Below are 20,526 nucleotides of genomic sequence, written 5' to 3' on the forward strand. Positions count from 1 at the left end.
CACATTACAGATTTGCACTTTTCCACAGTTATTACTTTGTTACAAAGCAACCCTGAAGTATCCATATGTTTCTTCCCCAATTCCCTTAACAACACTCTTTGTCTTTATAAATACTGTCATTAGAGTATTACCAGTCAGTGGTTATTCACAAAGTTAGAGCGGCTGTGGCTGTGAGCTTCAGCACCAACCCCTAGCAATTTTAGACAGCACTGCAGGTTGACGTTCTGTCAGGGTGATGGTTCTTCTTTTTGATGATGGAGGCTGTCCTCAGAGACTGACGAGCACTTGCTCTTATTGGGTAGGAAGCGTTGCAGCAGCTCTGATTGGCATTCAGGGCTATGCTCAAGAGGAAGCGCAGGTAGACGTCCAGGTTTCCATCGGGGCTCTGCAGGCTCCTCTCTATGGCACTGCAGACTGGGGTTCTTGAACATGCTTTTCAGCGGCTGCTCCAGGATGTTCTTCCCTGTGCACCTCCAGATGAGGAACACATAGAGGGCAGCCGGGTATTCCTGGATGGTGGGGTGGATGAAGGTCTGGACCTTCTCATGGTACATGACAAACTGCTCAATCAGGAACTCAATGCACAGGCCACTCTTAGTGACAGCCTCAGCGACCTCCACCCCACAGTCATTCCAGGTGGCCTTGCCAATGACCATCTGGTTCTTCTCGAGCATTGTGAAGGCCAGCTTGCCCAGCTTCATCAGAAAGTCCCTCTCCTCTTCTGGGGTGTGAGAGGCCGAGCCCCTGGCTCCACGCACATGCAGGTGCACCAAGAGCAAGTGGGTGTACATCAGGGTCAGCCCCTTGGGCAGCTCTACATCCGGCCCCTTCTCCCTGAACGTGCGCTGGAATAGTCCGCACACCACCCAGCAGAACATGGGCAGATGGCACATGATGTGGAGGGTCCTGCAGGAGGTCAGGTGGGCGATCACCGTATCAGCCTGCGCCAGGTCCTCAAATCTCCTCCTGAAGTACTCCTTCTGTTCGTCAGTGAAGCCAAGCACCTCCAACACCTGGTACACAGCTTCTGGGGGCAGGAGACTAGAGGTGAGTGGGCGGGAGATGATCCAGAAGGAGGAGGGGAGCAGGTTGCCCCTGATCAGGTTGGTCAGCACCACATGCATCATGGCCAGCTCGGTGCTATCACACCAAGTCTGTGCGGTGAAAGTCCAGGGGACATGCATACCCGTCCAGCCCGTCACAGACGAACATGACCTTGCCGTCGCCGCACTCGAATGTGGGCAGCACCTTGGTCTCAGGGTAGAGGGCGTGGATGATCTCCAGGAGGCAGGTCTTTAGGTCCAGCATGAGGTTGAGCTCTTTGAAGGGAGGGCAGTGGGAACAGGAAGTAGACATGCTTGTGCTTCCGCTCCTCAGCCCAGTCCATAATGAACTTCTGCACAGCCACAGACTTCCCCACCCCGGCGATGCCATTGGTGACTACAGACCTGACATGCTTCTCATAGATCATATTGGGGTCAAATATTTGCCTGCAGGTGATCAGATTCTCCTTGTGATTGGTGGACAACTTGTCAATCTTTCGGACATCGTGCTGGATATTAGGCCCAGCGTTGCCTTCGTCTGTTATGTAGAGATCATTATAGATACTGTCAAAGGCCTTATGCTCTCCCTGCTGGGCAAAGCCCTCGTGTATACTGCTCAACTTCCTCAGCAGAGTGTGTCTCAGCTCATAATGCACCTCATCTGCACAGAGAAAATAGGGGGAAAGGAGAATAAAGGCACAATCTAGTATATTTCTCCTGTTCAATGGCCATTTCAAATACAGATATGCATGCATCTGTTGGTCACAGATACCGTAAAAAAAGGTAGAGGCGTGGATCAGAAAACCAGTCAGTATCTGGTGTGACCAAAATGTTCCTCATGCAGCACGACACATCTCCTTTGCATAGAGGTGATCCGGCTGCTGATTGTGGCCTGTGGAATGTTGTCCCTCTCCTCTTCGATGGCTGTGCGAAGTTGCTGGATATTAGCGGGAACTGGAACACACTGTTGTACACGTCAACCCAGAGCATCCCAAACATGCTCAATAGGTGACATGTCTGGTGAGTATGCAGGTCATGGAAGAACTGGGACATTTTCAGCTTCCAGGAAGGGTGTACAGATCCTTATGACATGGGGCCGTGCATTATCATGCTCAAACGTGATGGCGGCGGATGAATGGCACAACAATGGGCTTCAGGATCTCGTCACGGTATCTCTGGGCATTCAAATTGCCATCGATAAAATGTAATTGTGTTCGTTGTCCGTAGCTTATGCCTGCCCATACCACAACCCCACTGCCACCATGGGGCACTCTGTTCAGAATGTTGACAACCACAAATCGCTCGCCCACAGGATGCCATACAAGGTGTCTGCGGTTGTGAGGCCGATTGGACGTACAGCCAAATTCTCTAAAATGACGTTGGAGGCGGTTTATGGTAGATAAATAAACATTAAATTCTCTGGCCGCAGCTCTGGTGGATATTTCTGCAGTCAACATGCCAATTGCCCGCTCCCTCAACTTGAGACATCTGTGGCATTATGTTGTGCCTTTTATGGTCCACAGCACAAAGTGCACCTGTGTGATGATCATGCTGTTCATTCAGCTTCTTGATATGCGACACTTGTCAGGTAGATGGATTATCTTGGCAAAGGCAAAATGCTCACTGACAGGGATGTAAACCAATTTGTGTACAATATCTGAGAGAAATAAGCTTTTTTTTGCGTATGGAACATTTCCGGGATATTTTATTTCAGCTTATAAAACATGACACCAACACTTTACATGTTGCGTTGATATTTTTGCTCAGTGTATATTACATTCATCAAATAAAATAAAGATGTGCATACTTCTTTTGCAAACGTCCCTGGGGAAGTCAGCCAGGCGCTTGAGGCCCATGTCCTTCGACAGGGCCTTGGTGAGCTGCAGGGCCACTTCTAGGTCATAATACTCCAGCAGCCTGTCCACCAAGTCACCATGTCCATGCCCTGGGGAGGAGCACTGAACAACAACTCTGGGTAACGCTTCCACAGCAGGATCTTAAACTTCCTCAGATCATCCTTCCCCAGTGTCTTCCTGGTGGCCTGGGAACCACAGAACGAAATAAAATGAAGAGAAAAGAAGAGCAATTCTCTAACTCATCAACTCAATTCTTATTGACATTTGTGCCTGAACATACAGTACATCAGCCTACCTTGAAGGTGAAATCTACAGTCAGGGCAGGGTGCCTCTTCTCATCTGGGTTTTTGATCAGCTCTGGTCTTGGAGGAAGTTCCACTGCAAGAAACTTTGAGACCTAGAGAGGTAGTGGGAGATGAAACTACTACACATACTGGTGCATGAGCCTAAACATAGATATGACCATTTTGTAAACAAATGGACATACATCCACATTATATTCCCACTAAACCCAGGAACAAATACTCACATAAACATATACATAATTAAACCATAAAAACACACTTAAACATAGTTTGCATCCTGTCTGTGACTGATCAAACATGGAGGACTGTTCTTACTTCCTGTTTCTGGTCTCACAGTCAACTGTCCACAGAGTAGCAGCTGGAGTAAGACTCTGTTCTTTGCTGCTGGACTCTGTACATAGAACATCACATGGACAATGATCGAGCCCTTTTCACATCATGCCTACTAAACACACACTAAATATCAATGATTGAGGATGGATGATGAAAGGATCATCAAACAGGAAACATTACTGTGGACACGTGACATGCGCCGTGTACATGGGTCTCGGGCCATTGCCCAGGTCGGGTCTCCTTTCAGGCACATAGAAAGCCTCCTCTCCCTCATCAGACACTAAGATACTACTTCTTCCTCAGCCAGACACCCCCTCTCCAAATGGAAAAGTGACATCTGATATTGTGCCCCTCAATCATGTTCCATCATGTCAGCCCTTCACCCTACCATCCTGGAGAACCTCAGGAGTACAGGTTCAGGGTCACAGTTCAAAGTCTGAAGTCAATGGCTACTTGACCAGTGCCAGACAGCACACACCTGTGGTTGTAAAAAAATAAATAAACACACCTGTAGATGAAGGTTAAATATTGACGATAGATGAAATGCATGTAAATGACAGACTTGTTGCTACTTGCGTGTAGGCCTCTCTTACCATGAAGAAATTCAGAAATACCGACGTTTTCTGTTTCAGCTTGAGCTTGTTTGGAAACCTCTCTGCTACTAAATGCACTTTTTGTCTCACTTAAACCGATTCAATTGACTAAAACATCATATTTATTCATTCAAAATACACATAACACAACACTAGGGACAAAAATAATAACTCAAATGTCACAGTTCAAATTCTACATATTTGTCTAGACTAGAGACAAGGCCGTACAAAGATTTAGGTCCGACAAAGACAAAACTGTAATAGGCTACGTTCACTTTCAAAGATGCCTCCTACTCAGGGTTGCCAAGTCCAGTTGAAATTTCTAGCTCAATGATCTATCAAAACCCGCTCACGAAGCCTGAAAACTAGCCCAACATTGTGTTTTCGCAGCAAGAGAGGAGCTGCCACATTTATTTTATGAACCCTTTATCCATAAGGTTGTCAAGCATTTTAAGAAGGAAATCTAAGTAATTTCTAACGACATAGGCTAAGAAGCTAAATTTGGTTTTCCATCAAAATAGTAATGATTGAGAGGTTAAAAATTAAAAATATGTTGCAAGAGAAAATATAATTTGCCCTTAACTCGCCAGATAATTTTCCGTCAATGGATGTCGAGTTAACTTGTTTTGACTGCTATGATTAAGCAACAAGGCCTGAGGAGGTGTGGTATATGGCCAATATACCATGGCTAATTGTTGTTCTTAGGTCACAGCCCTTAGCCGTGGTACAGTGCATTCAGAAAGTATTCAGACCCCTTCCCTTTTCCCACATTTTGCTACGTTACAGAGCAAAAACCAAGCCACGAGGTCGAAGAAATTGAGCCCCAAGACAGGATTGTGTCGAGGCACAGATCTCAGGAAGGGTAGCAAAACATGTCTGCAGCATTGAAGGTCCCCAAGAACACATTGGCCTCCATCACACTTAAATGGAAGAAGGTTGGAACCTCCAAGACTCTTCCTAGAGCTGGCCGCCTGGCAAAACTGAACAATCGGGGGAGAAGGGCCTTGCTCAGGGAGGTGACCAAGAGCCCGATGGTCACTCTGACAGAGCTCCTGATTTCCTCTGTGGAGCTGGGAGAAACTTCCAGAAGGACAACCAACTCTGCAGCACTCCACCAATCAGGCCTTTATGGTAGAATGGCCAGTTGGAAGCCACTCCTCAGTAAAAAGCGCGACAGCACCTAAAGGACTCAGACCATAAGAAACAAGATTATCTGATCTGATAAAACCAAGATTGAACTCTTTGGCCTGAATGCCAAGCGTCACATCTGGAGGAAACCTGGCACCATCCCTACGGTGAAGCATGGTGGTGGCAGCATCATGCTATGGATATGTTTTTCAGCGCCAGGGACTGAGAGACTAGTCAGGATCGAGGGAAGGATGAACAGAGCAAAGTACAGAGAGATCCTTGATGAAAACCTTCTCCAGAGCGTTCAGGACCACAGACTGGGGCGAAGGTTCACCTTCCAACAGGACAACGACCAAGACAACGCAGGAGTGGCTTCTGGAGTAGTCTCTGAATGTCCTTGAGTGGCCCAACCAGAGCCCGGAATTGAACCCAATCGAATATCTCTGGAGAGACCTGATAATAGTTGTGCAGTGACCCTCCCCATCAGCTTGATAGGATCTGCAGAGAAGAATGGGAGAAACGCCCCAAATACAGATGTGCCAAGCTTGTAGCGTCATACCCAAGAAGACTCAAGGCTGTAATCGCTGTCAAAGATGCTTCAACAAAGTACTGAGTAAAGGGTCTGAATAGTTATGTAAATATAATGTTTTAGTTTAAAAAAATGTATACATTTGCAAACATCTCAAAAAACCTGTTTTTGCTTTGTCATTATGGGTTATTGTGTGTAGATTGATAAGGGATTTTTTTTAAATACATTTTTGAATAAGGCTGTAACGTAACAAAATTTGGAAAAAGACAAAGTCTGAAAATATTCTGAATGCACTATATACAGTGCCTTGCGAAAGTATTCGGCCCCCTTTAACTTTGTGACCTTTTGCCATATTTCAGGCTTCAAACATAAAGATATAAAACTGTATTTTTTTGTGAAGACTCAACAACATGTGGGACACAATCATGAAGTGGAACGACATTTATTGGACATTTCAAACTTTTTTAACAAATCAAAAACTGAAAAATTGGGCGTGCAAAATTATTCAGCCCCTTTACTTTCAATGCAGCAAACTCTCTCCAGAAGTTCAGTGAGGATCTCTGAATGATCCAATGTTGACCTAAATGACTAATGATGATAAATACAATCCACCTGTGTGTAATCAAGTCTCCGTATAAATGCACCTGCACTGTGATAGTCTCAGAGGTCCGTTAAAAGCGCAGAGAGCATCATGAAGAACAAGGAACACACCAGGCAGGTCCGAGATACTGTTGTGAAGAAGTTTAAAGCCGGATTTGGATACAAAAAGATTTCCCAAGCTTTAAACATCCCAAGGAGCACTGTGCAAGCGAAAATGTTGAAATGGAAGGAGTATCAGACCACTGCAAATCTACCAAGACCTGGCCGTCCCTCTAAACTTTCAGCTCATACAAGGAGAAGACTGATCAGAGATGCAGCCAAGAGGCCCATGATCACTCTGGATGAACTGCAGAGATCTACAGCTGAGGTGGGAGACTCTGTCCATAGGACAACAATCAGTCGTATATTGCACAAATCTGGCCTTTATGGAAGAGTGGCAAGAAGAAAGCCATTTCTTAAAGATATCCATAAAAAGTGTTGTTTAAAGTTTGCCACAAGCCACCTGGGAGACACACCAAACATGTGGAAGAAGGTGCTCTGGTCAGATGAAACCAAAATTGAACTTTTTGGCAACAATGCAAAACGTTATGTTTGGCGTAAAAGCAACACAGCTCATCACCCTGAACACACCATTCCCACTGTCAAACATGGTGGTGGCAGCATCATGGTTTGGGCCTGCTTTTCTTCAGCAGGGACAGGGAAGATGGTTAAAATTGATGGGAAGATGGATGGAGCCAAATACAGGACCATTCTGGAAGAAAACCTGATGGAGTCTGCAAAAGACCTGAGACTGGGACGGAGATTTGTCTTCCAACAAGACAATGATCCAAAACATAAAGCAAAATCTACAATGGAATGGTTCAAAAATAAACATATCCAGGTGTTAGAATGGCCAAGTCAAAGTCCAGACCTGAATCCAATCGAGAATCTGTGGAAAGAACTGAAAACTGCTGTTCACAAATGCTCTCCATCCAACCTCACTGAGCTCGAGCTGTTTTGCAAGGAGGAATGGGAAAAAATGTCAGTCTCTCGATGTGCAAAACTGATAGACATACCCCAAGCGACTTACAGCTGTAATCGCAGCAAAAGGTGGCGCTACAAAGTATTAACTTAAGTGGGCTGAATAATTTTGCACGCCCAATTTTTCAGTTTTTGATTTGTTAAAAAAGTTTGAAATATCCAATAAATGTCGTTCCACTTCATGATTGTGTCCCACTTGTTGTTGATTTTTCACAAAAAAATACAGTTTTATATCTTTATGTTTGAAGCCTGAAATGTGGCAAAAGGTCGCAAAGTTCAAGGGGGCCGAATACTTTCGCAAGGCACTGTATATATATAGGCCTACCACAAACTCCTGAGGTGCCTTATTGATATTATAAATGGGTTACCAATGTAATTAGAGCAGTAAAAATACACGTTTTGAAAGTTGGACAGAGAACCTCAACCTCAAAAAACAAATGCTAAGTTATTTTCTGGCAATTGTGCCATTACCACGTGCCAGATGTTAATGTTTTACTTTTTCAGAATCGGTGTCCCTTCCATGGGACGGTTGAGCTAACGTAGCCTAATGCGATTTGCATGAACTTGTAAGTAGCAAGAACATTTCCCAGGACAAAGACATATCTGATATTGGCAGAAAGATTAAATTCTTGTTAATCTAACTGCACTGTCCAATTTACAGTAGCTTTTACGGTGAACGAATACCATGCTATTGTTTGAGGAAAGTGCACAATTGTGAACAGGAAAAGTTATTAATAAACAAATTAGGCACATTCGGGCAGTCTTATTATTATTTTTTTACAGAATTACAATGTTTCATTGGATCAGTCAAACTTTGCACATACACTGCTGTCATCTAGTGGCCAAAATCTAAATTGCACCTGGGCTGGAATAATACATGATGGCCTTTCGCTTGCATTTCAAAATGATGGTACAAAAAATTACAAAAGAACGATCGTTTTTTTCTTTGTATTATCTTTTACCATATCTATTGTGTTATATTGTCATTCATTCCTTATACATTTCCACAAACTTAAAAAATTGTTTCGTTTCAAATGGTACCAAGAATATGCATATCCTTGCTTCAGGGCCCGAGCTACAGGCAGTCCGATTTTGGTGTCATTTCAGATGTAATTTTAGGCGAAAATTTAAAAAAGGGGCGGATCCTTAAGAGTACAACCCGTTCTAAATGGCCTACTTGCGAGATTGACTTGCTATTTCAATAGGCAAATCGACATTAGAATGCAGTTTATTTTATTAAGCTACCTCTGAGCAAATGTATCTTAAAGCGCTCTAGTATGCTGAATGTCGTTTTCCAGTGCTTTGTCGCCTTTATATCAGTTCTAGCGCGTTAATATCTTTTAAATAAAAAGGGTTGGTAATATATGTCTCCATAATGAACAATATAAATAGTCTACATACAACTGGTTAAAAAAAATGTCACGACTTGTGAGCTGATCTCCGTGACTCAGCTGTCTGCTGCAGTACTCTCTCAACCAGTGCTCTCAACACACGCATAAACTCCCGGCCCTGACCCTTCCCACCACTCCCTCGGTAACAGCCTGCTCACTGCCTGATAGTCAGCAGCAGCATGTCACAGTGAATAACTTAGATTTATTTAAGAGAAATGCCATGGTGAAATTTAAAGGCGCTACATGGTCAATCTGCCGTCTGCATTGGCCGTGCAGCATTTACGGTGATACGGCCTCTGTCGAAGGCAGGGCATTCATACCTCCGCTCTTAAAGGAGTAGTGCAGAGCTATTGTGATGGAAGTTAATTAAGGAAGTCACTGTTTTCATACAGGACCTCCCGACCCTACCTACCGTCAACCGATCATACCAACGCAGAGCCATAGGGAGCCCTCCACATTTCTACAAAATTTGGGCTGAGCATGGTGATGCAGTACTGAGCGCAATTGCGTCACACTTTTTTTTCTACTGTGTTATTGACTTGTTAATTGTTTACTCCATGTGTAACTCTGTTGTCTGTTCACACTGCTATGCTTTATCTTGGCCAGGTCGCAGTTGCAAATGAAAACTTGTTCTCAACTAGCCTACCAGGTTAAATAAAGGTGAAATAAAAGACCACATTTTCGGATCAAGCATAAGTTGGCTAAGAAAAACCAGCAACCCGTGACAAATGTTTTTACCTGTGGCATCGTTTTCAAAGTAGCCCAATTTTGGGAAAACGGCGACATGGCAACCCTGCTCCTACTTCCATGTTCTCACTGGTCGTATTTAAAGAGACCGCCGAAGGTTAGACCACAGCGTTTCTAAACCCAGAGACGCAACATCGCAAGACTTCCGGGAACGCAGGCCGGGGTTTGAGAAATAATATTTTTTCACTTTTCTCGAAAGCTAAAGGCACAATCTAGATTCGAGTCAATGTCTTAAGTAGTTGAACATGCTATTACGCAAACCTTGTGAAAGTGACAAACTGACACGTTTTCATTTTCGTTAAAAACAACTTTATATCAAAGGAGTGCATTTGATTTGATGACATACACATGCGCAGTTTGGCGCGAGACGACCCGATGACGTGAATCTACAAACTTTCCAACCAACGTTGCCATGACGTCGCCGACAAGTATGATCTGGGATCTATTGGAGAAGCAGTTTTAGCCTATCTTCATACTGTGCTGTCTTTGGTTAGATCTTCGAGATACAAAATGTAGTCTGAATCAATTTCATAGTTTACCAGCGAAGACTGGACCTATCCGAGCCGCACAGACTCCTCCACGCGCATCACTGAAGATTGAAGAACAGAGGAAGGTGACAATCGGTGCCCTGTCAATTGTAGCCTAGGGTCGCCACTAGTTACCACAGCCACAAAGTCATAAACCCAAGTTTATCTTAAAATCGGATTTAAGCCTAACCCTAACCCAATCCCAGACCCAGATGCAGCCCAGGAGGTACAGAGTGGCAGGCAGGCTCGAGGTCAGGGCAGGCAAAATGGTCAGGCAGGCGGGTTCAGAGTCAACGCAGGAAAAGATAAAACAAAAACGGGGAGGACTAGCAAAAGCGTGATAAGACAAAGCATGCGCACAGAAAAACACTGGTTGATTTGACAAGGCAAACTGCCAACAGACAAACAGGGAACACGGGAATAAATACTCAGGGACTAATGGGGAAAATGGGTGACACCTGGAGGTGGGTGGAGACAATAACAAAGACAGGTGAAACAGATCAGGGCATGAAATTCTGTATTACTTTAGACCAGGGGTGTCAAAGTCAAATGGACGGAGGGCCAAATAAAAAAATCAGCTACAAGACGAGGGCCGGACTGTTCGAATGTTCATTGAAAAAATTTTAAATGACGCATATAGTCTAGTGAACCTAATTGAACCTACTGAAAACCTAACAAATATATTACAATATGATCAGATAAATAAAGCAATATTTTCTTATGGCTCTGTCAGTAATCTTTAATTTTCAACAGACACAAAAGACAAATTTCCTTTATATAAATATCCCCATAACATGAACATTAAATGAAAGAAACCGGTATTCAAGGCACCATCAGTAGACTATATTTTCTATTTTAGCAAAAGTGGGCTAAATTTACTTCAAAGAAAAAACAATAATAGCAATTTTCTATCATCCACTCAACTGAAATATTTTTAAAATATAATTGGATTGAAATACAAAAAAATAAAGTGCAAAAATCTATTAATCAAAAACAACACTTTGTTTAAGGAGAAGTAACATGCAGTGAAAACAAATATTAAATTTTAACTTTTAAACTTGAACTGAGTAAAAACTCTAAATATGTGATTGCACAGTAATGTTCACTTGTTTGAGGTTGAGGGTGATACTTGGTGGTGTCCCATCTTTTCCACAAGTTCATCAATGTTCGGGGTAAGGCTCTGAGCTGAAGAAATCCTCAGAATTGAGTGGAGGTGTTCAGCAGTAAGTCGACTTCTGTGTGATGTTTTGTTCAGGTTCATCAAAGAAAACAGTTGTTCACACAGGTATGTGCTGCCAAACATAGACAACGTTTGAGCAGCCTGGATGCGCAGCTGGGGCATTGTGCCGGGGAGGAAACGGGCGAACTCCGCAGCACCCACTGCAGCATATTTTGCCCTCAGTGCATCATTGCATTGGAGGTCAATCAACTCCATTTGGAGGTTTGGTGGTGAGCTTTCCACGTCAACAGCAAATGGGTTACCGAGCAGTTCCAACCTGCTTTTTTGTGCTTCAAAGTCAGCAAATCGGCGTCGAAAGTCAGCGGCAAGCATACCTATTTTATCAGCCAACTGTGTGCTCGGGAACGCACTGGTAGAGAGCTTCTCTTTCATGGTCTGGCAGCTGGGAAAGTGGCTCAAATTTTCTTTCCGCATCTGCGTCTCCCACAGAGTCAGTTTGGTTTTAAATGCCTTCACTGTACTGTACATATCAGAGATGACACGATCCCGACCCTGCAGCTGCAAGTTTATTGCATTCAGATGACTCGTAATGTCACACAGAAAAGCCATTTCACACAGAAACATTTCGTCTCGGAGTTGTGTTGTGTCTTTCCCTTTGCTGTCCAAGAACAGACAAATCTCCTCACGAAGCTCGAAACATCTTTGAAGCACCTTTCCCTGGCTTAGCCATCGCACCTCTGTGTGATAAGGCAAATCACCATGCTCCGTTTCTAACTCCGTCAGAAATGCCTTGAACTGGCGGTGATTCAAACCTTTGGCTCTGATAAAGTTAACTGTGCGCGTGATGATGCTCATTACATGCTCCATTTTCAAGGCTTTACCGCACAACGCTTCCTGGTGTATGATACAATGATAAGCTGTCAGCTCACCTGTCGCATTTTCCTCTTGCATCTTTTCCCGTATCTTCGCCACCAGTCCGCTCCTGTGTCCACACATCGCAGGTGCTCCGTCGGTTGTCAAACCCACGAGTTTTTCCCAAGGCAGCTCCATCTCATTTACACATCTTGACACCTCTTCATACAAATCATGCCCCGTAGTTGTGCCATGCATAGGACGTAAAGCCAAAAACTCCTCTGTCACGCTTAGGTTGGAGTCCACTCCGCGGATGAAAATTGACAACTGGGCAATGTCAGAAATGTCGGTGCTCTCATCCACAGCCAAGGAATATGCAATAAAATCTTTTCCCTTTTTCACAAGCTGCTCTTTTAGATTGATGGACAACTGGTCTACTCTCTCGGCAATGGTGTTTCTGCTCAGACTCACATTTAAAAAGAGTTGCCTTTTTTCTGGGCAAACTTCGTCACAAACTTTAATCATGCAGTTTTTGATGAAATCCCCCTCCGTAAATGGCCGGGCTGATTTAGCGATCTCTTCTGCCAAAATAAAACTGGCCTTGACAGCAGCCTGGCCTTGTGATTTGGCTTTTTTGAACAGAGCCTGTCGAGATTTGAGGCCTCGTTTTAATTCCTCTGCCTTTTGTAGCCTTTGTTCCATGTCCATATTCTTGTTTTTGTCCGCGTGTTTCGTTTCATAATGTCGTCTCAGATTATACTCTTTCAGTACCGCCACACTTTCTCCACACAGAAGACACACAGGTTTTCCAGCTACCTTCGTGAACATATACTCCGACTCCCACCTTGTTTGAAACCCCCGGTTCTCAGTATCCACCTTCCGTTTTGCCATTTTTGATGGGTATCTGAAAGTTAATTTTACTGTGATGCTGACGACTGCTGTGCCAATAAATATTGAAATGAAGCAGCCTACTGCTCGGTGCGTCACCTTTGCATTGTGGGAAATGTAGTATTGGTGCGTGTAAAAGATCTGCGGGCTGCCGGCTTGCTGCGGGCCGGTTCTAATAATAAATCAAGATCATCCCAGGGGCCGTAAAAAACCTTCTTGCGGGCCGGATGTGGCCCGCGGGCCTTGACTCTGACATATGTGCTTTAGACTGTTGGTCAACTCTACCAGTTCACCAACACCCTGCTTTAACTAAAAATGTAAATGTCATAACCTTGTATGTGTTAATTTTGTAGACTCTCATAAAGTCTGTTCTGGTCATTTTTCTACTCCCCAAAAATGTATAAAAATGAATGAAAATTAAAGAATGCTGACACCAGCAAAAATATGATTTCTCCCTCCAGACATGAGCCTGTAACAACGGTTAATGTAATAACACAAGTTTCTGAAATAACTTTTATCTTTGTATTAACATTTAGATTTGTTATGAAATAAAACCGGTAGGGCAGCACACAATTGGTCCAGCGTTAGGGTTTGGCCGGGGCAGGCCGTCATTGTAAATCAGAATTTGTTCTTAACTTACTTTCCTAGTTAAATAAATGTTAAATATAAATAAAAAATGTAATAGCATCCCGGCTTAACGTAATAAAATGTTGAACGGTTAACATAATAATGTTTTCTGCTAAATGTAATATTACATTAATGGGTGGTTATTACATGAACTGATGAGTAACAACTTTTTTTGATGAATATTGTTATAACTTCAACCAATCATGTAATAACATACCAAAATCAATATTTTGATGTACTACTTTCCTCAATTTGATGCACATACTACCACCCACTGCCAATTACAACACAAGCAAACTCATGCACATCATACAGGAATACTCACACGAGACACTCACAAGCACACATTGAAATGTACACACATCAGTGTCACATATCAGTTTGCAAACAATGTAAAAAAAGAAATAAATCACTGAGTTAATAAAGCCGCATACAAACATGGCCTCTTTTTTGCTTTCTTGAGTAAGGCAGCTCCAAAATGCAGGTGTTTCAGTCTAGCTCAGTGCTTTCTGTGGTGGTGGGGCAGCCAGCGGAAAATACGGAGCGTAGGTGTTAGTAATGTTCTCTAGTTGCTCCATGATTAGCTCAGTGTTCAGTCACTCGTGGGGACAGTACGTCACCGCCAAGTCTAAGGGTAGACCCAGAAAATTCGAGCCCCTTTGGTGCTGCCATAGAGTTACATTAGAAGTCCCCATCCAAGAAGGCTCATGGTCTTTGGCCACAGATAAAATGACATCAATTCACGTTATATCTACAGTAGCTTTGATTGGACTGATCATGTCAACGTCATACTTTCAAAATCTTAGCTAGCATTCATCATCATTAATCAAGTCGACAATCTACTGGCAAATCCTTTTTAACCCATGTCATATGAAGAGAAATAATGAAGAGAAATTATAGATAAAATGTTTCAGTGCACATTGGCCATTGGACATAAACATTACACAACGAGTTGGAAATCGCAAATTCAACAATGAGTGGGTTGGAAGGAATCAGTGACAGTGGCTATCTGTAAGCATTGCAAAGCAATTACTAGCCTGCTATTCAGTGGCATGGCTGTATGGTCCCAAATCTGGTATTAAGTGTCTGTTTTCCAAGTTCAAAATGATAAACATTCATCATTAGCCATGCAGTCAATGAAGCTTGATTTGTGCCACGCTCAAAACAACTGTTAACTCGGAACTGCGAAAACTTGACTTCAGTGAGTTCAAGACAACTGGGAATTCCGGAAAAAACGAGCTCCGCCTGGAAAATACGTTTTGAACGGTTATCCAACTCGGAATTGTAAATCGGAACTCTGGACTCTTCCTAGAGCTACGACCTGAAGATCAATTACATCATCATGATTCAACCTTGAGTTCCTTGTTGTCTTGTTAGCACCATAAATCCAGAGAATGCCAGACTTTGATGACAAAATTTGCCCACGAAGAACACCGTGTCACCTTCCTGTTCAAGTGAGCACAGCACAACAAGGTGAGTCCAAAAATGTATTGTATGCAGCTGCATAAATTATGTAATATGCCAGCGAGATTTGTATACTGTAGCTAAGGAAGCAATACTAAGTGTATTTTGTGTAGTAAGCTGTTAGTAGCCCATGTGCCTCACCCTAATAATTTGGTCATTTGACCCCTCTTAATTTTGCCTACTGTTCTGACTTGGTGGTGCACGTGTAGCCTATAACCTGTTTTAGAGCAATGTAATCATAACATTTTGTAAGAGATTTCATTGTCTGCCCCCTTTATGTATCCTACGGTTCTGACTTGGTGTACAGGTAGAACACTGTAAGAACGGCCCATGTTCTGAATTCTGTCGCTGTACATTTCAAAAGTGCTAAACAAATAGTTATATTGACTACGTCCATCCTAGAAATTACGGATTGCCTCTTATCCACTTGTCGTCCCCTTATGGCTTAGTTTGTACATCTCAATTGCCATTAGAAACCACATTTATTGAAGCAAGTCAGCCATATCAGCTATGTTTTTGAAAACGATAGTAAATGTGGCTGAATGAACTGTATTGCTGCCAGACAAGGCGCCGCTGATAGCCAGGTGTAGCAATGGTAAGATGTTGGGACTGCTGTTGGGACAGCTTTGTGTAGGCCCTAACAATTTGTGGACACCGTTTGTCACCGTTATAGTGCAATTAATGTATTGTTTAGTGTTGTGTTGTGTAGAGGCTTTGATGGCATGCATCCTATTTATTTATGTTTTCCCCACCAAGATTTAAATGCAAATCCCTGCATCTTATCTAGGCCCTCTCCCCTTCTATACACCAAGTCACTTGGCTCTGTCATATCCTCACATGGTCTCTCCAATCATTGCTATGCAAATGACACTCAATTAGTTTTCTCCTTCCCGCCTTCTGACACCCAGGTGGTGACATGCATCTCTGCATGCCTGGCAGATATCTCAGCTTGGATGTCGGCCCACTACCTCAAGTTTAACCTCGACAAGACAGAGCTGTTCTGTCTCAGGGAAGCCCTGCCCGCTCCAAGACCTCTCCATTACAGTTGACAACTCCAAGGTGTCCCCTCCCAGAGTGCAACATTTTTTGGGGCATCAACCTGGGCAACACCCTGTCATTCAAACATTAAAGCAGTGACTCACTCCTGCAGGTTCATGCTCCAAAACATCCTTAGAGTATGACCCTACCTCACACAGGGAGTGGTTCAGGTTCTAATTCAGGCACTTGTCATTGTCATCTCCCATCTGGCCTACTGCAACTCGCTACTGGCTGGGCTCACCGCTTGTGCCATCAAACCCCTGCAACTTATCCAGAATGCTGCAGCCCGTCTGGTGTTCAACCTTCCCAAGTTCTCCCATGTCACCCCGCTCCTCTGCACACTCCACTGGCTTCCAGTCGAAGCTCGCATCCATTCAAAGACCATGGTACTTGCCTACGGAGCAGCAAGAGGACCTTCCCCTCCGTACCTTTAGGCTATGCTCAAACCCTACACCCCAACCCTAGCACTCCGTTTTACCACCTCTGGTCTCTTGGCCAGTCTAAGGACTTCTCTGTTCTGGCACCCCGATGGTGGAATCAGTTTCCCCCTGAAGTCCCTGCCCATCTTTCAAAAACCTCTTAAACTCTTACACCCCCTCACCCCCCTGTCAAATTCTAACTAATTACTGACTTTGCTGATAGCTACTTTATTGAGAAAAAAATACTTACTATGACTGTGATATGTGGTTGTTCCACCTAGCTCTCATAAGATTAATACACTAACTGTAATTCGCTCTGGATAAGAGTGTCTGCTAAATTTCTAAAATGTCAAATGTAAAAATGTACCAAACCACACACATGCTCACAAAACACACACACACACACACACACACACACACACACACACACACACACACACACACACACACACACACACACACACACACACACACACACACACACACACACAATTGAATACATCTTTACTCCGGCCGGGACTGAATCTGATCGCCCCTTTTCGTCTATGCACCATTTAAAGGCAATGTTACCCCTGTTGTGAATATCGCTTTCAAAGTAAACGCTACATTGCGGATCTTCCACAGTCCGAATTGAATCCTGGCTTTAGCATTGTTCAACTGGAATTGGTCTATTTGCTATCACAGTACCTAATCCCTGACACACCATACACACAACAGGATGTGTATGATGATGAGTAACTTTGCTTGAGAGTTTGTGGTTGACCGGGTTAGAGACACCTGGGCTAGAATCCAGTCTGTGCCCAGATGGGTCTAGAACTGTAACAGAGGTAGTTTGGTAGTTTGGTGAACCACACTTGAATGTTGAGTAACCCCAGCCCTAGGATTCAAACTGGCAACCTGCCAGTTACTGGCCTGCTACTTTACAGTTTTTTTTCGATTGCTAAACGACAGTGGACACAACTGGAGTCACATGTGCAAAACTCTAACTACAGTCTGCACAGCAGCAGTTCATGTGGACCAAACTCTAGTTCGTTTTTCATTGCTTGAACACAGTTTTCAAAACTCTACACACTTATCCCATGACTTTAACCACAACCTGCACAACACTGTGGATTTACAGCACTTTGTTCAAATGCTAACACACTGCTGTCAAAACTGTGAACCACACATTCAAAACGGAATAGATTTCCGTTTGAATTGCTGATTGCAATTTCAGCTGAAAGGCTAAGCAGGTGTCTTGTTTTAGACTTGTTAGTGAACACACACACATATTACAGTATATATAGGTAGAGCTCAGAAAGACTCATTTTGGAAATGGAACAAGGAAGATGGGTTCGTGGAGGGAGAAGGGTGGCAGGGAGAGGGCGGATGCGTGGAGGAAGACAAAGAGCTGTTATTTCAGATGAAATAAGGGCTACACTTATAGACCATGTCGTGAACCATGGTCTCTCATTGAGAGAGGCAGGGTTGAGGGTGCAACCCAATCTGCAAAGATCTACAGTGGCATCTGTAATGCAAATTATATTTTTACAACAGGACCCAAAGGCTGCCCCCAACAGGGGGAAGAGGAAAAATATTTTCAGATGCGCAGGAAAATGCTATTGTTGACATGGTTGTTGTCAACAATGCAATAAAACTGCGGGAGATTCAAGATAGAGTGCTGGCTGATAATGATATATTTGAAAATGTTAATTCTGTCAGCACAACAACTATTGCTCGAGTCCTAAAGAAACACCAAGTTACAATGAAACAGTTATACACTGTACCGTTCGAGAGAAACAGTGAACGGGTAAAAGAGCAAAGATACCAATATGTCCAGGTAAGACGTCTGAGGTTACGTACACAGCTATACAAAATACTTACAGTAAAAAAAAACACTAGCATTTCTACAGTAAAACTGTGCACTTACTGTTTTTCAGAGAGTAATGGAGGTGGAAGCACTGGAAAGACCACATTCATTTGTATTTATCGATGAAGCTGGATTTAACCTTGCCAAAACACGGCGCAGAGGAAGGAATGTTATAGGTCAAAGGGCCACTGTGGAGGTTCCAGGCCAAAGGGGGGGAAATATCACCATGTGTGCTGCAATGGCCAATGATGGTTTGCTTCTCAACACACCACTCATTGGCCCATACAACACAGAAAGGCTTATAGCTTTCCTAGAACAGCTCTATGCTCAGCTAGTGCCAGCAGAACAGGGGGAGCCAGTAAGAAACCCCCAAGTTTTTGTCATAGTTTGCGATAACGTTGCTTTTCACCACTCTGCAGCTGTCACAGATTGGTTTGCAGCACATCACAGATTTATGGTTTTGTACCTGCCTGCATATTCACCCTTCCTCAACCCAATAGAGGAGTTTTTCTCTGCCTGAAGGTGGAAAGTGTTTGGTCACCACCCACATGACCAAATGTCTCTTTTGGAAGCCATACGTGCCGGATGTGAGGACACGAGTCCAGAGGACTGCCAGGGATGGATAAGGCACTCCAGAAGGTTCTTCCCCAGGTGCATGGCAAGAGAAAACATTAGATGTGATGTTGAAGAAAACCTGTGGCCTGATGCTAGAGAGAGGCAGGATTAGCCCCTCAATTATTTGTTCAAATTACAGTATGTACTTTTAGTTTCTACCCTTTTTTTCTCATTACTGTAATTCCGTAAATTACTACAGACTATTGAAGCAAACTGCTAATTTTCATTTACCTTAAAGAATTGTTATGTCCTAAAAAATTTTATAAATCATGTGAAAGAATGTCACTCTTTTCTTTGAAGAAAATATTACTTTGTATGAAGTCACTGAAATTGTTCAAACTGTAAAGATGAAAAGTTTGTATTTTCTGTATTGGTGTTTGATGCTAGTGTTTTTACTCTCAGTGTGTTCTGAGTGACAGTGTGTGTTATCTCAGTGAGGGTTGTGCATAGTGTTTGGCTGCACTGAGCGTGTTTTGAGCCATGTGTTAAGAGTTGTGTTGCTTGGAATGAGTTTTGCAGGTGATGTGAACTGTTTAGCTCAGGTGACTGTTGGTAGTGCAGACTGTAGTTAGAGTTTTGCACATGTGACTCCAGTTGTGGCCACTGTCGTTTAGCAATCGAAAAAAACTGTAACCTCTTTAGGCAGGGCCGGCCCCAGGCAAAGCGGCATTTTTTTTTTTAAAGAATAATGTTTAGAATTGCAGGAAAGTATCTCTAAAATGTATCTCTAAAATCGTCAAGAGGGGTGGCCAATAAAATGTTTTGCCCACAAGGTGGGGGGTCTCCAACAAAATTTAGCTTAGGGCCCCCAAAAGGCAAGTGCTGGCTCTGTCTACAGGTATCAAAAAAACTTTAATCACGGAAGCATTTGTTACATTCCACCACCCATTTCACCTCCTCACAGATACTGTACCTATCCAAGTCACAGGACCAATGGGACAGAATGGTGTTTAACCTAGGTCTACTGCAGGCCACAAAACTGTGTTACCCTGCTAAGCTTAAGTGTAGGCATTAGCTCAGGGAGCTTACGCAAATCTTTAGGTCTCAGACAAGTTTAATTACACCTACAATACTTTTCAGGTGCTATAGCCTACTGCCTTGGTGGCCATGAGTAAGGCACTTTGCCCGTAAACTGCTACAAGGGCAAGGCTGACCCTGTTCTGCTCCAATACTGTTCTGTGTTTAGTGTGTCATAGGGTTTGGTACAGTGACAACAAAAAACAGTTACCAATATACAATATACTTTTATTTTGAAAAAAATGTTGCCTGAGTATGTGTGTGTGTGTGTGTGTTATTTTGTCACATGCCTATGTGTTCCTGTGAGTCTGTACATGCATGTGTTTTGAATACATGTTAAGTTTGTATGTGTGGGGATATACCAGTATGTGTGTTTTGGCAACTCCAAAGGCATAAAGAATTCATAAGCCCTTTATGAAATCATTAATAACACCTTCATGAATGTTGCAGGATCATTCATAATAACCTTCATACCACATTAATACAACATCAATTATATGTCATC

The 20,526-nt window shown here is 43.2% G+C and overlaps 1 pseudogene; it reads right to left on the minus strand.

The window, feature by feature from the left end:
- Positions 1–227: 227 nt before the first annotated feature.
- Positions 228–16,686, minus strand: LOC139422442 (NLR family CARD domain-containing protein 3-like; annotated as a pseudogene).
- Between the last annotated feature and the right edge of the window lie 3,840 nt (positions 16,687–20,526).

Source organism: Oncorhynchus clarkii, chromosome 12 (assembly GCF_045791955.1).
Source record: "Oncorhynchus clarkii lewisi isolate Uvic-CL-2024 chromosome 12, UVic_Ocla_1.0, whole genome shotgun sequence".
Taxonomy (NCBI): domain Eukaryota; kingdom Metazoa; phylum Chordata; class Actinopteri; order Salmoniformes; family Salmonidae; genus Oncorhynchus; species Oncorhynchus clarkii.